This window comes from Scyliorhinus canicula, chromosome 11 (genome assembly GCF_902713615.1).
Source record: "Scyliorhinus canicula chromosome 11, sScyCan1.1, whole genome shotgun sequence".
Taxonomy (NCBI): domain Eukaryota; kingdom Metazoa; phylum Chordata; class Chondrichthyes; order Carcharhiniformes; family Scyliorhinidae; genus Scyliorhinus; species Scyliorhinus canicula.
Window position 1 is genome coordinate 82,930,420 of NC_052156.1, and position 15,755 is coordinate 82,946,174.

Genomic DNA, 15,755 nt, shown 5'->3' on the forward strand with positions numbered 1-15,755 from the left:
ATGAAATCGAGACCTACGACATTGTTGGGGGGAGGACTCCCTTCTCTCTTGCTTCATTAAATGTCCTCACCAGCAGTGGGCTCAATATCTCTGAAAACCTGTTATAGAATTCCACCGGGTAGCCGTCAGGCCCCGGGGCCTTGCCCGACTGCATGCCCTCCAGCCCCTTGATCATTTCCTCAATCTCAATTGGGGCTTCCAGCTCTTCCACCAGATCCTCATCTACCCTCGGAAACCTCAACTGATCCAAAAACTGCCTCATCCCCTCCACCCCAGCCGGGGGTTCCGACTCATATAATTTACTATAAAAGTACTTAAACACCTTATTCACCCCTGCTGGATTCCCGCCTCTACTCTTTACTTTACCTATCTCCCTGCCGCATCCCTTTCCTGAGCTGGTGCGCCAACATTCTGCTTGCCTTTTCCCCGTACTGGGGGTGGCCACATTGTTAATACCGCAAACCAAACGGTCGCTTAACATTTCTGACAATGTCTCACCATGGTCACAGTACTCGGCAATCCTACGTAGCCTGGATGGAAACTGTGCAAGGGATTCTCCTGGGGTCCTCTCAGCGGTATTAAACTGGTAACACTAGACTATCGTGGACGGGTTGGGTTAAAATGTTGCCCCACTAAGTTCACAAGTTTATCAAACGTCTTGGTGTCCGGTGCAGCTGGGTACGTAAGGCTCCATATCACTCCAAATGTATGTGGGCCGCAGGCGGTGAGCAAAATGACCACCTGGCACTCATTTTCGGTGATGTTGTTTGCCTGGAAATAGTAACCCATCCGTTGTGCGTACTGGTTCCAACTCTCCAGCGCAGCATCAATGACATCCAAAAGTCCATCAAGAGACATGGTGTAACAGAAAAAAAAACTTCCAACCTGTATCCAACAAAAATCCAGGGAGGTGGCTTCAGCAGCGTGGACAGCTATCCACTTTAACCCTCGTCGCCAGTTTTGTGAGCCACGAAGAATCCAGCACGAGTTTGTAGAACAGAAAGAAAACTTTATTTACAATCATATAAGGTGTAGGGGTTCCCCACATGCTATTAGGGAGGGAGTTCCAGGAGGTCGAAGGAACGCACAAACTTCCAAACAACCAACCTACCCAATCCTTCAACTACTAGGAAACAAGGGTAGTTTTAAAGAATTTATATTTGTAGTGATAAACATTGGAAATACGGTATTGTTTTAAGTGTGTTTAATTTCATGTTTCTATACCTGGAAGGGTAAAACCTATAGTTAGATTCATGCAGGACAAAGGTATTTATATGTGTGGGATTGGTTATGTTCTAGCTGTATTTCTATTGTGCCACAGTATAAAGAATAAATAAAAGGCAGAAGCATGTAGGTATTGTTTGGCGACTGGGGCCTTGTAAGGTAAAAAAGCTTTAAAGTTTTAGTTCAGCTAATGCGTGGGCAGTTGGAGATAGATAGTGAGAGAGAAGGCAGCTCTCACAGCTCTGCCCAGAGCAGTTGGTTTAGAAGGTTACAGAAGGAATATCTATCTCAGCCTTCCTAGAAAAAAAGCAGTACTATGGAGTGATGGTTAAGAAAACAGATGCCGTAAATCTAAAGTCTAGCTAGTTAAGGAAACAACAGAAATGTCCAAGAAGTGTAGAGATTTTTTTAAATTTAGAGTACCCAATTATTTTTTTCCAATTAAGCGACTATTTAGCGTGGCCAATCCCTGCACATCTTTTGGGTTGAGGGGGTGAGACCACGCAGACATGGAGAGAATGTGCAAATCCACACGGACAGTGACTCAGGGCCAGGATTGAACGCAGGTCCTCGGTGTTGGGAAGCAGCAATGCTAACCACTGTGCCACCTGGCCGCCCACCGAGATATCTAGAGTTAAGTGAACAGAGACCAAAGTGTGGTTCAGAAGAATTCAAGGAAGAATAAACAAAGTGTTTTGAGTGAAAGAGACAGTTGCAGTAACGAGATTTAAAGTGGGACAGCAGACTTCAGAGGTAGATGAAATGTTTGATGTACCTTTAAACAGTCTAGGAATTGAGAGTTAAAAGCAATTGTGAGCAGTTTGCACAACAGTCAGTCAAAGAAATCCTAAAGGGGTTGCTGGAAAATCCTGGACTGCATTTGCTGTAATAAGTGGAGCGGAAGCTTTATTTAAAAGAGTAATCTGTAAAACCTGGACTCGATTTCAGAATACTTAGGAAAAGCATTATTGTGAGAAGAGATTTTAAAGCGGGTTTTTGTGAGTGGAGTTTGGAAACTTTCATGTGACAATCATCTGGGGGGATTCTGAGAAGAAAACCACAGACACTAACTTGCAAAGTGCATGTATCTGACCACAGTCATCTTGTGTGCTTAAGAGGGACTTTGTGTTAATGAGACCATTGTAGATGAAGATGTACCTTGCAATCCGTGTTAATCCTAAAACCTATGTGTAATTGTTAAACTAAGAATCCAACTTTTCATGTTTAATAAATGTTTTTTTTGTTGTTAAAACTAATCAGCGGCCGTGTTCTCTACTGTTCCTCTACTTTATATAAAAAAATAAAAGTTATGGCAGTCTTTTTAGCCATTCTGGGTTCCATTCTGGGATCTTCCCGTCCAGTTAGAACATCAGCTGGGATTGTAACATAAGCACCACCTGCTCCACACATGGCAGAGTCAATAGATGACAGATTGGATTTACCAGCCAACTCGGGCCGCATCAAACCAGAGTGGAAACAAGTCAGCCTTGATCCCAAGGGACTGTCTTAGGGTTAGATTGGAAACAAATAACTGTTTAATCAACTATCTGTTGTTTGGAACCTGTAATATCCCGCACGGGATCTATGGGGTGGGAATACTTGTCTTCCCTGTGCTCCTTGTGGAGCAGAGCTCTCCTGCTAGGGTGGGATATCCCAATTACCCAGTGTGTATATGGTCGACCAGTAAGGGACCAAAGAAGAACCCGGTAGGGATCTACAGTATAGTGTACATTGTTATGGGCCAGGGTTTAGAGAACCCCAAAGTGTATCATGGAGTTTACCTGACCCATAACTTTTAATAGATTGTGGTATGGGGAGCACAAGGCCCACTCTACAGGTGTGGTACAGCTGAAATGGAAAAGTATTTTTTGAAGCAAAACAATGTTTATTCTACGAACTCAAGTTAACCTTTTTAAAACATACAGTGAACATTTTAGCAACCATCAATTCAAATACAATCCCCAAAGAATACAACACTAAGTCATGCTTAAGCTGTCCTTTTAACATCCATAAGACTTTAAAAACAAACCTTTAAAACAGGAGAGTGAAAGAGGGGATACTCTGGTGGGTCGGGCAAAGAAGGTTTAGTGGGTAGGGGTGTCATGTGAGAGTACCTTTTATAAATGGGTATGTATATAAAAATCTGTAGTGAGAGTACCTTTAAGAAATAGGTGTGTACTACTGCAGTGATGTCAGAGAGTGGATGGAGCTGGGCTGTCTGTCAGCTTTTTATTTTCGTTTTAGGCTGCTTGCTGCAGGGTGTGTTTTAGTTTCATTTTCAGAGCTGGACAGCTGCAGTCACAGCCAGAAGGTGTATTAGTCTCTCTCTCTCTCTGTAATCTAAAAACTGTAAATAGATCCTTTGGTGATTTAAAACTAATAACTGCTCTCAGTAGTGACTTTAACCTGATGTGCTTCTGTTTAAAGGTTTTGTTTAAGTCTTATGGATGTTAAAAGGAAAGCTTAAAGGATTACTTAAAGGATCGCTGTAGTCTTTGGGGGTTGCATTTGAATTAATGGTTGTTAAGATATTCACTGTTTTAAAAAGGTTAACTTGAGTTCTTAGACTAAACATTGTTTTGTTTTAAAAAATACTTTTCCATTTGAAATGAAAAATGCTTATTGTCACGAGTAGACTTCAATGAAGTTACTGTGAAAAGCCCCTAGTCGCCACATTCCGGCGCCTGTTTGGGGAGGCTGTTACGGGAATCGAACCGTGCTGCTGGCCTGCCTTGGTCTGCTTTCAAAGCTAGCGATTTAGCCCAGTCTGCTGTACCACACCTGTAGAGTGGGCCGTGTGCTCCCCATATCACAATCTATTAAAAGTTGTGGGTCAGACGAACTCCATGATACACTTTGGGGTTCTCTTAAACCCTGGCCCATAACAGGGGGCAAGGAGGATATTGCAGGTGGAAGTAGGCAGTACAACTGGTCAGGGGTTAGGGATAGGTAGGCGGGGTTAGGGAGAATAATTCAGATGGGAAGACAGATCATTAGGAAGGAGTCATGAATCTGCCAGAAGACAATAGTCGACATTATTCAAAAGGACTCAATTGGTATGCATTTCTCCAGGTAACAAGTTCAGAACTGCAGTCTAGATTGTGGTGACCTACCAGGGCCTAGCTTTTAGGCCTGATTAAAATTGGCCATTTTAAATTAAAGTGGGCACTTTAAAACAAGCCACAGTCACTCCAGCACACAGCCCCATGGGAATTCGAACCGGCCAAGTTCAAATCCACTAAAGGTCAGACAGGCTTCCAAGACGGCAGCACGGTAGCACAAGTGGATAGCACTGTGGCTTCACAGCGCCAGGGTCCCATGTTCGATTCCCCGCTGGGTCACTGTCTGTGCGGAGTCTGCACATTCTCCCCGTGTCTGCGTGGGTTTCCTCCGGGTGCTCCGGTTTCCTCCCACAGTCCAAAGACGTGCAGGTTGGGTGGATTGGCCATGATAAATTGCCCTTAGTGACCAAAAAGGTTAGGAGGGGGTTATAGGGTTATGGGGACAGGGTGGAAGTGAGGGCTTAAGTGGGTCGGTGCAGACTCGATGGGCCAAATGGCCTCCTTCTGCGCTGTATGTTCTATGTAATCTATGTAAGACATGTTCGGACCTGCCCTGTCAATCAGCCATCAAGAGATAATCGATCCAATTGATATGCACCAGTTTATTGTTGCAAGTCCAGGCTGGACTCTCGGGCACCTAGGGTTCCGCCATCACCTTATTTGGTAACTGTGTACGTGCGAATAACGCCACTGGAGATGGGCACCAGGGGTGGTCCCAGGTGTCCTGTTTATTGCATCAATTGGACTCTGATACCCATTGACAAAAGGCTACTGAAAGTGGCAAAAGAGCACAAAGCCAAGTGGGATAAAAATAGACACTCTGGAATCCTCGGCAGCAAAGACCCGACGTGGGAGGTGCACCACACCAGAGAAAGAAGGAAGGAAGATACTGCCAGCGAGAACCACCTTCGTGATGATGGACCAGAGGGACTCTGATCGAATCCACAGCCCTACCAAGCCATATTTGCGGGTAGTATAAACTGATCTTGGGTACCTCTAGAAATACTTTGTGGGTAATTTACAGATTAATTGTGTTAAATAAAGATTATTGAACATGTATTTGTGTTTGTACTTTGTTCTCCTCGCTATTGAAAACACCTAGGTAAAACCTTGAGTAAGTGAACTGATCAAAAGTATCTGAATTGGACAGATACATCAAGATAATAATCAAGTATGAATAGCTTATGGAGGAAAAAAGATTTTCGATGATTGAGAAGGTCCCTGAGATTTACATATATTAATGTATAGTCAAGGAGGTTGATAGGGACAGGTAGCCAAATACACAGAAGGCATAATCAAAGAGCAACAAAGTTATAATTGCCCAGACCCTGAGAAGCTAGGAGAGGCAGTCACCATCTCGCAGGCTCAGAAAGCAGACAGTCCAGTGCCCAGCCACCAAGCCTGTAGTTCAAGTTTACAGCAAACAAGTTCCTAAGTCTTAGAGCTAAGGAGGTGCAGAAAACCTTTGTAACAGCAGTTTTAAAATATCTTTGCTGGACCGGGAAAAAGACAATTCCCAGACAATTTCCCATCCCTGTATTGTGTGGTAACTATAGTTGATTATTCAATTTGGATTTTGTTTGAGGAACAGGGGAAGTCTTGCCAAGTTCAGGTACTGTAGATATATTTTATTCTGTGTAAACTGTGTGCATTTAGTAATTCATATATCTCAATTGCATGAGAGTAGTCATCCTGTTCATGTGTATTTTTCTTTACTTCAATAAATAGTCTTCAATAAGTCCTACATGACAACTGGGCTATTTATCCTCACTGGGATATCACTTATCTCCTCATACCGAAACAAAATAAAACCATACACCCCCACGAACCAGTTTTCAAAAGGGATACCCCCGTAGATAACATCAGTGTGGTTTGTGACTGAAATTGGAGCTCGTGTCCGGGATCTTTAAAAGGCTTAATTCCTTGGGTGGAGGGAATTTGTGGCTTTTGAACGAAATGAGAGTGAGAAACAAGTGGAACCAAGTAAGAACGTGTTATAATAAGGAAGAAAGCTGCAGAAATTTGCTCTTGAGCTAGCTCAATCTTATCTAGACATTGACAATGTAACCGTAGCAAGTTTGAAAAGTGTGACAAAAAACACTTTGAGAGAATTGGCAGATAAATTAGAAGTAGTCTTATCTACAGGAGCTAGGAAGGCTGAGATGATTGCAAGCCGAACAAAACATTTAAATATACGAGAGGGGTTACCTGGACCAAAAATGTTGAGATGTGAGGATTTTGCATTAGCAAAGTTTCAATTACAAAGAGATGTAGAAATGTAGAAATTAAGAAGCTAGTGATGCAGGAAAAGAGAGAGAGAGAGTGTTTCAATAGGAACGAGAAGAGAGGGACTTTAAAAGAGAAATGGAGAAAGTCACACGGGAGGGATAGAGAGAGAGACTTTCAACTTCATACACAGGCAACCGACACTGAAAGGTTAGACCAGATGGCAGAGGAAGGTGGTTCTAGAAGGGAACTGTTGTAATCCCCATGAGGATCATTACTGATCTTCAAAAAAAAATAGCTAAATAGGTGAGATTGCCACAAAATTATTGGACCCTACTCTTACTGGCTACACTTATGGATAGGGTTTGTGAGATCTTGGGTGGCATGGCGGCACAGTGGTTAGCACTGTTGCTTCACAGCGCCAGGGCCCCGGGTTCAATTCCCAGCTTGGGTCACTGTCTGTGCAGAGTCTGCACGTTCTCCCCGTGTTTCCTCCGGGTGTTCCGGTTTCCTCCCACAGGTTCCGAAAGACATGATTATTAGGTGATTTGGACATTCTGAATTCACCCTCAGTGTACCCAAACAGACGCCGCATTGTGGCGACTAGGGGATTTTCACAGTAACTTCATTGCGGTGTTATTGTAAGTCTACTTGTGACACTAATAAAGATTATTATTATGTGTCCTTATCAGAGGAAAGGTCTGGAGACTATGAGATAGTGAAGAAAGTTACAATCTGGGCATATGAGCTAGAATCAGAGGTGTACAGACAAAAATTTTGAGCTGTAAGAAAACAGGCTGAACAGACTTACATTGAATTTGAAAAGATTAAGCAAAGTCACTTTGATAAGTGGGTAAGGGCCTTGAAAACAGGAGAAACCTATGAAGCCCTTAGGGAGATAATTCTGTTGGAGGAATTTAAAGATGTGGACTACGACTTGGGGCTGCTCCCCCTTTAAAGCTGATTTCATCTGTGGGAAGTGCACCCAACTCCAGCTCCTCAAAAACCGTGTTAGGGACCTGGAGCTTGAGCTGGATGAACTTCGGATCATTCGGGAGGCAGAGGGGGTCATAGATAGGAGCTTCAGGGAAGTAGTTACACCAAAGACTGGAGATAGATGGGTAACTGTAAGAGGGACTGGGAAGAAGCAGTCAGTGCAGGGACCCCCTGCGGTCGTTCCCCTGAGTAACAAGTATACCGTTTTGGATACTTGTGGGGGGGACGACTTACCAGGGGTAAGCCATGGGGTACGGGCCTCTGGCACGGAGTCTGTCCCTGTTGCTCAGAAGGGAAGGGGGGAAAGGAGTAGAACATTAGTAATTGGGGACTCAATAGTCAGGGGCACAGATAGGAGATTTTGTGGGAGCGAGAGAGACTCACGTTTGGTATGTTGCCTCCCAGGTGCAAGGGTACGTGATGTCTCGGATCGTGTTTTCCGGGTCCTTAAGGGGGAGGGGGAGCAGCCCCAAGTCGTAGTCCACATTGGCACTAACGACATAGGTAGGAAAGGGGACAAGGATGTCAGGCAGGCCTTTAGGGAGCTAGGATGGAAGCTCAGAGCGAGAACAAACAGAGTTGTTATCTCTGGGTTGTTGCCCGTGCCACGTGATAGTGAGATGAGGAATAGGGAGAGAGAGCAATTAAACACGTGGCTACAGGGATGGTGCAGGCGGGAGGGATTCAGATTTCTGGATAACTGGGGCTCTTTCTGGGGAAGGTGGGACCTCCATAGACAGGATGGTCTACATCTGAACCTGAGGGGCACCAATATCCTGGGGGGGAGATTTGTTAGTACTCTTTGGGGGGGTTTAAACTAATTCAGCAGGGGCATGGGAACCTGGATTGTAGTTTTGGGGTGCGAGAGATTGAGAGTAGAGAGGTCAGGAGCACAGTTTTGACTTCGCAGGAGGGCGGCAGTGTTCAGGTCTGTGGTTTGAAGTGTGTCTATTTCAATGCCAGGAGTATACGAAATAAGGTAGGGGAACTGGCAGCATGGGTTGGTACCTGGGACTTCGATGTTGTGGCCATTTCAGAGACATGGATAGAGCAGGGACAGGAATGGTTGTTGCAGGTTCCGGGGTTTAGGTGCTTTAGTAAGGTCAGAGAAGGGGGCAAAAGAGGGGGAGGTGTGGCGCTGCTAGTCAAGGACAGTATTACGGTGGTAGAAAGGATGCAAGATGGGGACTCTTCTTCCGAGGTAGTATGGGCTGAGGTTAGAAACAGGAAAGGAGAGGTCACCCTGTTGGGAGTTTTCTATAGGCCACCTAATAGTTCTAGAGATGTAGAGGAAAGGATGGCGAAGATGATTCTGGAAAAGAGCGAAAGTAACAGGGTAGTTGTTATGGGAGACTTTAACTTTCCTAATATTGACTGGAAAAGATATAGTTCGAGTACATTGGATGGGTCGTTCTTTGTACAATGTGTGCAGGAGGGTTTTCTGACACAATATGTTGACAGGCCAACAAGAGGTGAGGCCACATTGGATTTGGTTTTGGGTAATGAACCAGGCCAGGTGTTAGATCTAGAGGTAGGTGAACACTTTGGAGACAGTGACCACAATTCGGTGACCTTTACGTTAGTGATGGAAAGGGATAAGTATACCCCGCAGAGCAAGAGTTATAGCTGGGGGAAGGGCAATTATGATGCCATTAGACATGACTTAGGATGTGTTGGTTGGAGAAGTAGGCTGCAAGGGTTGGGCACACTGGATATGTGGAGCTTGTTCAAGGAACAGCTATTGCATGTTCTTGATAAGTACGTACCAGTCAGGCAGGGAGGAAGGGGTCGAGCGAGGGAACCGTGGTTTACCAAAGAAGTGGAATCTCTTGTTAAGAGGAAGAAGGAGGCCTATGTGAAGATGAGGCGTGAAGTTTCAGTTGGGGCGCTTGATAGTTACAAGGAAGCGAGGAAGGATCTAAAGAGAGAGCTGAGACGAGCAAGGAGGGGACATGAGAAGTCTTTGGCAGGTAGGATCAAGGAAAACCCAAAAGCTTTCTATAGGTATGTCAGGAATAAAAGAATGACTAGGGTCAGAGTAGGGCCAGTCAAGGACAGTGGTGGGAAGTTGTGTGTGGAGGCTGAGGAGATAAGCGAGATACTAAATGAATACTTTTCGTCAGTATTCACTCAAGAAAAAGATAATATTGTGGAGGAGAATGCTGAGACCCAGGCTATTAGAATAGATGGCATTGAGGTGCGTAGGGAAGAAGTGTTGGCAATTCTGGACAAGGTGAAAATAGATAAGTCCCCGGGGCCGGATGGGATTTATCCTAGGATTCTCTGGGAAGCCAGGGAAGAGATTGCTGAGCCTTTGGCTTTGATTTTTAGGTCATCATTGGCTACAGGAATAGTGCCAGAGGACTGGAGGATAGCAAATGTGGTCCCTTTGTTCAAGAAGGGGAGTAGAGATAACCCCGGTAACTATAGGCCGGTGAGCCTAACGTCTGTGGTGGGTAAAGTCTTGGAGAGGATTATAAAAGATACGATTTATAATCACCTAGATAGGAATAATATGATTAGGGATAGTCAGCATGGTTTTGTGAAGGGTAGGTCATGCCTCACAAACCTTATCGAGTTCTTTTAGAAGGTGACTGAACAGGTAGATGAGGGTAGAGCAGTTGATGTGGTGTATATGGATTTCAGTAAAGCGTTTGATAAGGTTCCCCATGGTCGGCTATTGCAGAAAATACGGAGGCTGGGGATTGAGGGTGATTTAGAGATGTGGATCAGAAATTGGCTAGTTGAAAGAAGACAGAGAGTGGTAGTTGATGGGAAATGTTCAGAATGGAGTTCAGTTACGAGTGGCGTACCACAAGGATCTGTTCTGGGGCCGTTGCTGTTTGTCATTTTTATAAATGACCTAGAGGAGGGCGCAGAAGGATGGGTGAGTAAATTTGCAGACGACACTAAAGTCGGTGGAGTTGTAGACAGTGCGGAAGGATGTTGCAGGTTACAGAGGGATATAGATAAGCTGCAGAGCTGGGCTGAGAGGTGGCAAATGGAGTTTAATGTGGAGAAGTGTGAGGTGATTCACTTTGGAAAGAATAACAGGAATGCGGAATATTTGGCTAATGGTAAAATTCTTGGTAGTGTGGATGAGCAGAGGGATCTCGGTGTCCATGTACATAGATCCCTGAAAGTTGCCACCCAGGTTGATAGGGTTGTGAAGAAGGCCTATGGTGTGTTGGCCTTTATTGGTAGAGGGATTGAGTTCCGGAGCCATGAGGTCATGATGCAGCTGTACCAAACTCTGGTACGGCCGCATTTGGAGTATTGCGTACAGTTCTGGTCGCCTCATTATAGGAAGGACGTGGAAGCTTTGGAACGGGTGCAGAGGAGATTTACCAGGATGTTGCCTGGTATGGAGGGAAAATCTTATGAGGAAAGGCTGATGGACTTGAGGTTGTTTTCGTTAGAGAGAAGAAGGTTAAGAGGTGACTTAATAGAGGCATACAAAATGATCAGAGGGTTAGATAGGGTGGACAGCGAGAGCCTTCTCCCGCGGATGGAGGTGGCTAGCACGAGGGGACATAGCCTTAAATTGAGGGGTAATAGATATAGGACAGAGGTCAGAGGTGGGTTTTTTACGCAAAGAGTGGTGAGGCCGTGGAATGCCCTACCTGCAACAGTAGTGAACTCACCAACATTGAGGGCATTTAAAAATTTATTGGATAAGCATATGGATGATAAGGGCATAGTGTAGGTTCGATGGCCTTTAGTTTTTTTTTTCCATGTCGGTGCAACATCGAGGGCCGAAGGGCCTGTACTGCGCTGTATCGTTCTATGATTTGTTGCCTACCATGTTGAGGATCAGAAAGCCATGGAGCTTGTGGACAACTATGAGCTGGTTCCTACACCAGAGTCCTTCTTTTGACCCAATTCTAAATCGGAGAAAGTTAGAAATTGGGAAGATGCAAGAAAGGACAGGTCAGCCAGAGAAGATGTGGTCGGAGACTCAAAGGAGGTGTCGCCTCAAAATGCAAGAGTGTCTGTTCAAGGAATTGAAAGAAATGAAATGAAATGAAAAATGAAAATTGCTTATTGTCACAAGTAGGCTTCAATGAAATTACTGTGAAAAGCCCCTAGTCGCCACATTCCGGCGCCTGTCCGGGGAGGCTGGTATGGGAATGAAGATATGAAGAACGAGGCGACACGGGTGGCGCGGTGGTTAGCACTACTGCCTCATGGCGCTGAGGACCAGGGTTTGATCCCGGTCCCTGGTCACTGTCTATGTGGAGTTTGCACATTCTCCCCATGTGTGCGTGGATCTCACCCCCACAACCCAAAGATGTGCTGGTTAGGTGGATTGACCACGCTAAATTGCCCCTTAATTGGAAAAAAAAGAATTGGGTACTTCAAAATTTAAATAACCAAATAATGAGAGATATGAAGAAGGTCAAATGTTTTCATTGTAATAAATTGGACCACTCCAAATCACTATGCTGGAGATTAAATAGTCGGCCGCTGGGTGTTACAAATCTTAAAACTGATGATGTGAAATTAGAGGCTGGAGAACAGGAGAAACAGGTGGAATGTGTATACTGACTAAAGGAACAGATAACAGGAGGGAACATGTGTGCACAACTTGCACAGATGAAGAATGACTAGCAGGTGGCGGGCATGTTTAAAGAATTTGTGTGCCAGGATAAAATATTTCCAAGCAGACAGGATCAAAGGTGAAAAGATATTAAAATGTTATGAGATACAGACGTGAGTTGTAGGTTGTGGGTTAAAGACATTGTTGTCCAGAAGGGATGTGAAAAGAAATGGTGCTGATCAGCAGCATTCTCGGAGAAAGGAAAGAAATTCCTATCACAAAAATAAGCTAACAGAGTAGCTTGAAGACAGGGAAAGTAGAAGTAGGCATGGCAGAAACATTTCCCATTGCAGGCATTCAATTAATTCTGGGGAATTATATCACAGGATCCCAGATGGTAGTGATTCCTACTGCAGTCAAACAGCCGATAGAGAATTCTACCACAGAGAAATTACACACAGATTCTCATGGCGTATTTCTGGATTATGTCATGATGCAATCAGTGGCTCATGAACTAGGTCAAAAGAGGGAGGAGTTGAAAGCCAGAGTGAAGCCAGTGAGGTCAGGTGATCTGATGCCAACTTTTGCAGGCTAAATGAAAATGAGACGCAGTGAGATCATGTAATCTGACACAATTTTTAAGCAGCTAAATGAGAAGAAGACAGACAGAGATTGAGGCAAATATATTCAATTCAAAGAGGTTGATTGAATTGCCGCAGAGTAACTCAAAAGTAAAACATTTAAAGACAGCCCAGCAAGGGAGTAAAATCTAGGGCTGATACGAAGACCCAGACTCAGAGTTTTATAACCAGAGAATGAGTACTCATGTTGTTAACCGTGCCAGGCGAACCCTTGAAAGCTAGATTCAGTAGGTTGTGATACACTGAAAGGCAAGTGAGCAAGGAAAACTATCCGGTACACACCCCAGATAGACACAAATCGCACAGAGTGTATCATGTGAATTTCTTAAAGAAGTATTGGGTTAGGGGAGATTAGAAAAAGAGGAGGGTCTTGTCAGTAATGAAGCAGGGGGAAGACGGAGGGTTAAATTCTGTTAATGACTTCCCTATAATTCATTTGGACAATGAGGATGCACTGAAACATTTAAACCAATGCTGGAGTAATCTCCCAGATGAGAGCTGGAGCAAACTGAGAGTTATTGCAGTCCTATAAATGTATTGGCGGGAATAACCTAGGTAGAATGGGGTTAACAATTCATGCTACAGATGTGGGGGTCATGGTTCCAATCAAACAACATCCATCTAGGTTATGTCCATCTACGTTATTGCAGATGCAGAAGGAAATTGAGTCCATGCTCGGGACTGAGTACATGCTCCGAACCGGATGGAAGCCAGAGACTGCATGGCCTACAGGCAGGTGCATGCCGTAGCTAAGTGGGATTTGTTTCCTATGCCACGTATGGAACTCAGCATCGAAAACGTTGGACAGTTGCAATTCATCACCCGCATGCCCTTGCTAAAGCGTTATGGGCAAGTATCTCTGACTGCAATGGTAAAGATGGTCGCCATTTGTATGATGCCTCGAGTACTTTATCAATCCAAAGTTTTTTTTTAATGTTCTTATTAAGGGTTTTTCATATTATACACAGCAAAGATAAGCATGCACATACATTGAAAAGATATATATATATATCTGTCACCTTCCATTATGTACATCAGTTGTCTTTCGTTATTTACAACGGTTACTGCTTCTTGTTTTTCGTTTCCCAGTAGGCGTTTAGTTTTAGTTGAGTGCCCTGTTTCCCTCCCCACCCTTTTTTTCCTGACCCCCCTCCTCTTCCCGTCGTCTGGCCTGTTCTCTTCCCTCATCGGTTCTTTAATCCTGTTCCTGTTGGGGGTGGGGTGATGCCATGTATTTTGTTTTATGTTTGGCATGATTGGGCTCCATGTCGCTTTATTCCACCTCTCCTCCTCTCTCCCCCCCCCCCCCCCCCTTTTTTTGCGTTTGTTGTTTTACCATGGCTTCCCTCTCCCTCCCTCTGGCTTCTTGGCTGTTGGTTATAAACAGGTCTTGGAACAACTGGGTGAATGACTCCCGTGTTTTGCGATGCTGAATTTAATTTTCTCCATCTGGAGAAAATCCGATAGGTCAGACAGTCAGTCTGCAGCTTTGGATGATGCTGCTGATCCTAGCCAAGCAGGATTCTCCATCGGGTGATTAGGGAGGCAAAGGCAAGGGAGTTGGTCCCCCTGCCCTTGAAGAGATCTGGCTGTTCTGACACCCTGAAGACTGCCACCCTCGGGCATGGCTCTACCCTCATCCCCACCACCTTGGACATTGCCTCAAAGAAGGCTTTCTAGAACCCAGCAAGTCTGGGGCAAGACCAGAACATGTGGGCGTGGTTGGTCGGGCCTCCTTGGCACCTTTTGCGTTTGTCCTCTGTCTCTGGGAAGAACCTCATTCAGTTTCTGGCTAAATGTACTCTGTGTCCCACTTTTAGCTGCATGAGGCTGAGCCTTACGCATGTGGAGGTAGAGTTGACCCTGTGCTGTGATTCACTCCAGAGTCCCCACCCTATTTCAAACCCTAGGTCTTCCTCCCACTTTTCCCTTGTCTCGTCCAGTGGTGTACCTGCCCTTCCTGTTAGTCACCCATACTGGTCACCGCAGTTTCCCCTCCCTGAGATGTCTGGGTCCAGTAAGTGCTCTAACAGCGATTGTTGCGACGGGTGTGGGTATTTCTTTGTTTCCCTACGTGAGACGTTTTTGAGCTTCATGTATCTTAGCTCGATTTCCCCTATCAGCTGGAACTTCTCTGTTAGTTCCTCAAGTGTTATCAGTCTGTTGTCTGTGTAGAAGCCCCTGTCAACGTCCCCCCCCCCCCCCCCCCCCGCCACTCCCCCAATCCTGTCTCCACCTTTTGAAGGTGACGTCCTTATGTCTAGCGCGAACCTGTGGTTGTTGCAGATGGGGGCCTTAATAGACATTTCAGTTAAACCGAAGTGCTGTTGTAGTTTGTTCCACGACCGGAGTGTCGCAATCACCACTGGGCTCATTGAGTGTTTGTTTGGTGGGGATGGGAGCGCAGCCATGGCCAGGGCCCGGAGGAAGGTCCCCGTGCAGGAGCCCTCCTCCATTCGCACCCACTCGGCTTTTGGTTCCTTTATCCAACTCTTTACCCTTTCAGCAGTTGCAGCCCAGTGGTAATATTGCAGGTTTGGGAGGACTAGCCCCCCCCCCCCCCCCCCGCCCCCCACAGGACCTTTTTGGAGATTCTAGCCCCCCCCCCCCCCACACACACACACACAGCCACACACAAACACCATGCGTTGAAGATGGCCTTGGTGGTGTAGATTGCTATGGATCAGAACAAGGAGAGGAACCTGGGCAATACATGGGAGGGTGTCTCACCGCTGCAGGTCCTTTTTAACTTCCTCCACCAGGCTGGTCAGGTTCCACTTGGGCTTCCAGCCATGGGCGATTTGGATCCCCAGGTAGTGAAATGGCTCCAAACTCTTTCAAGAGCACCATGATTCCCTCCATGCTGCTTTGGGGGGCTGTCACTTAGAGGAAAAGGTCATCCTCATAGAGGAAGACTCTGTACTCTCTGTCTCCTCTCTGGATCCCAATCCAATTCTTTGCCGCCCTGAGTGCTAGTGGTTCGATCGCAAGGGCAAACAGCAGCAGGGGCAACGGGGACCCCTGCCTTGTGCCTCTGTGAAGCTGGAAGTACTTAGAGGGAAGTAT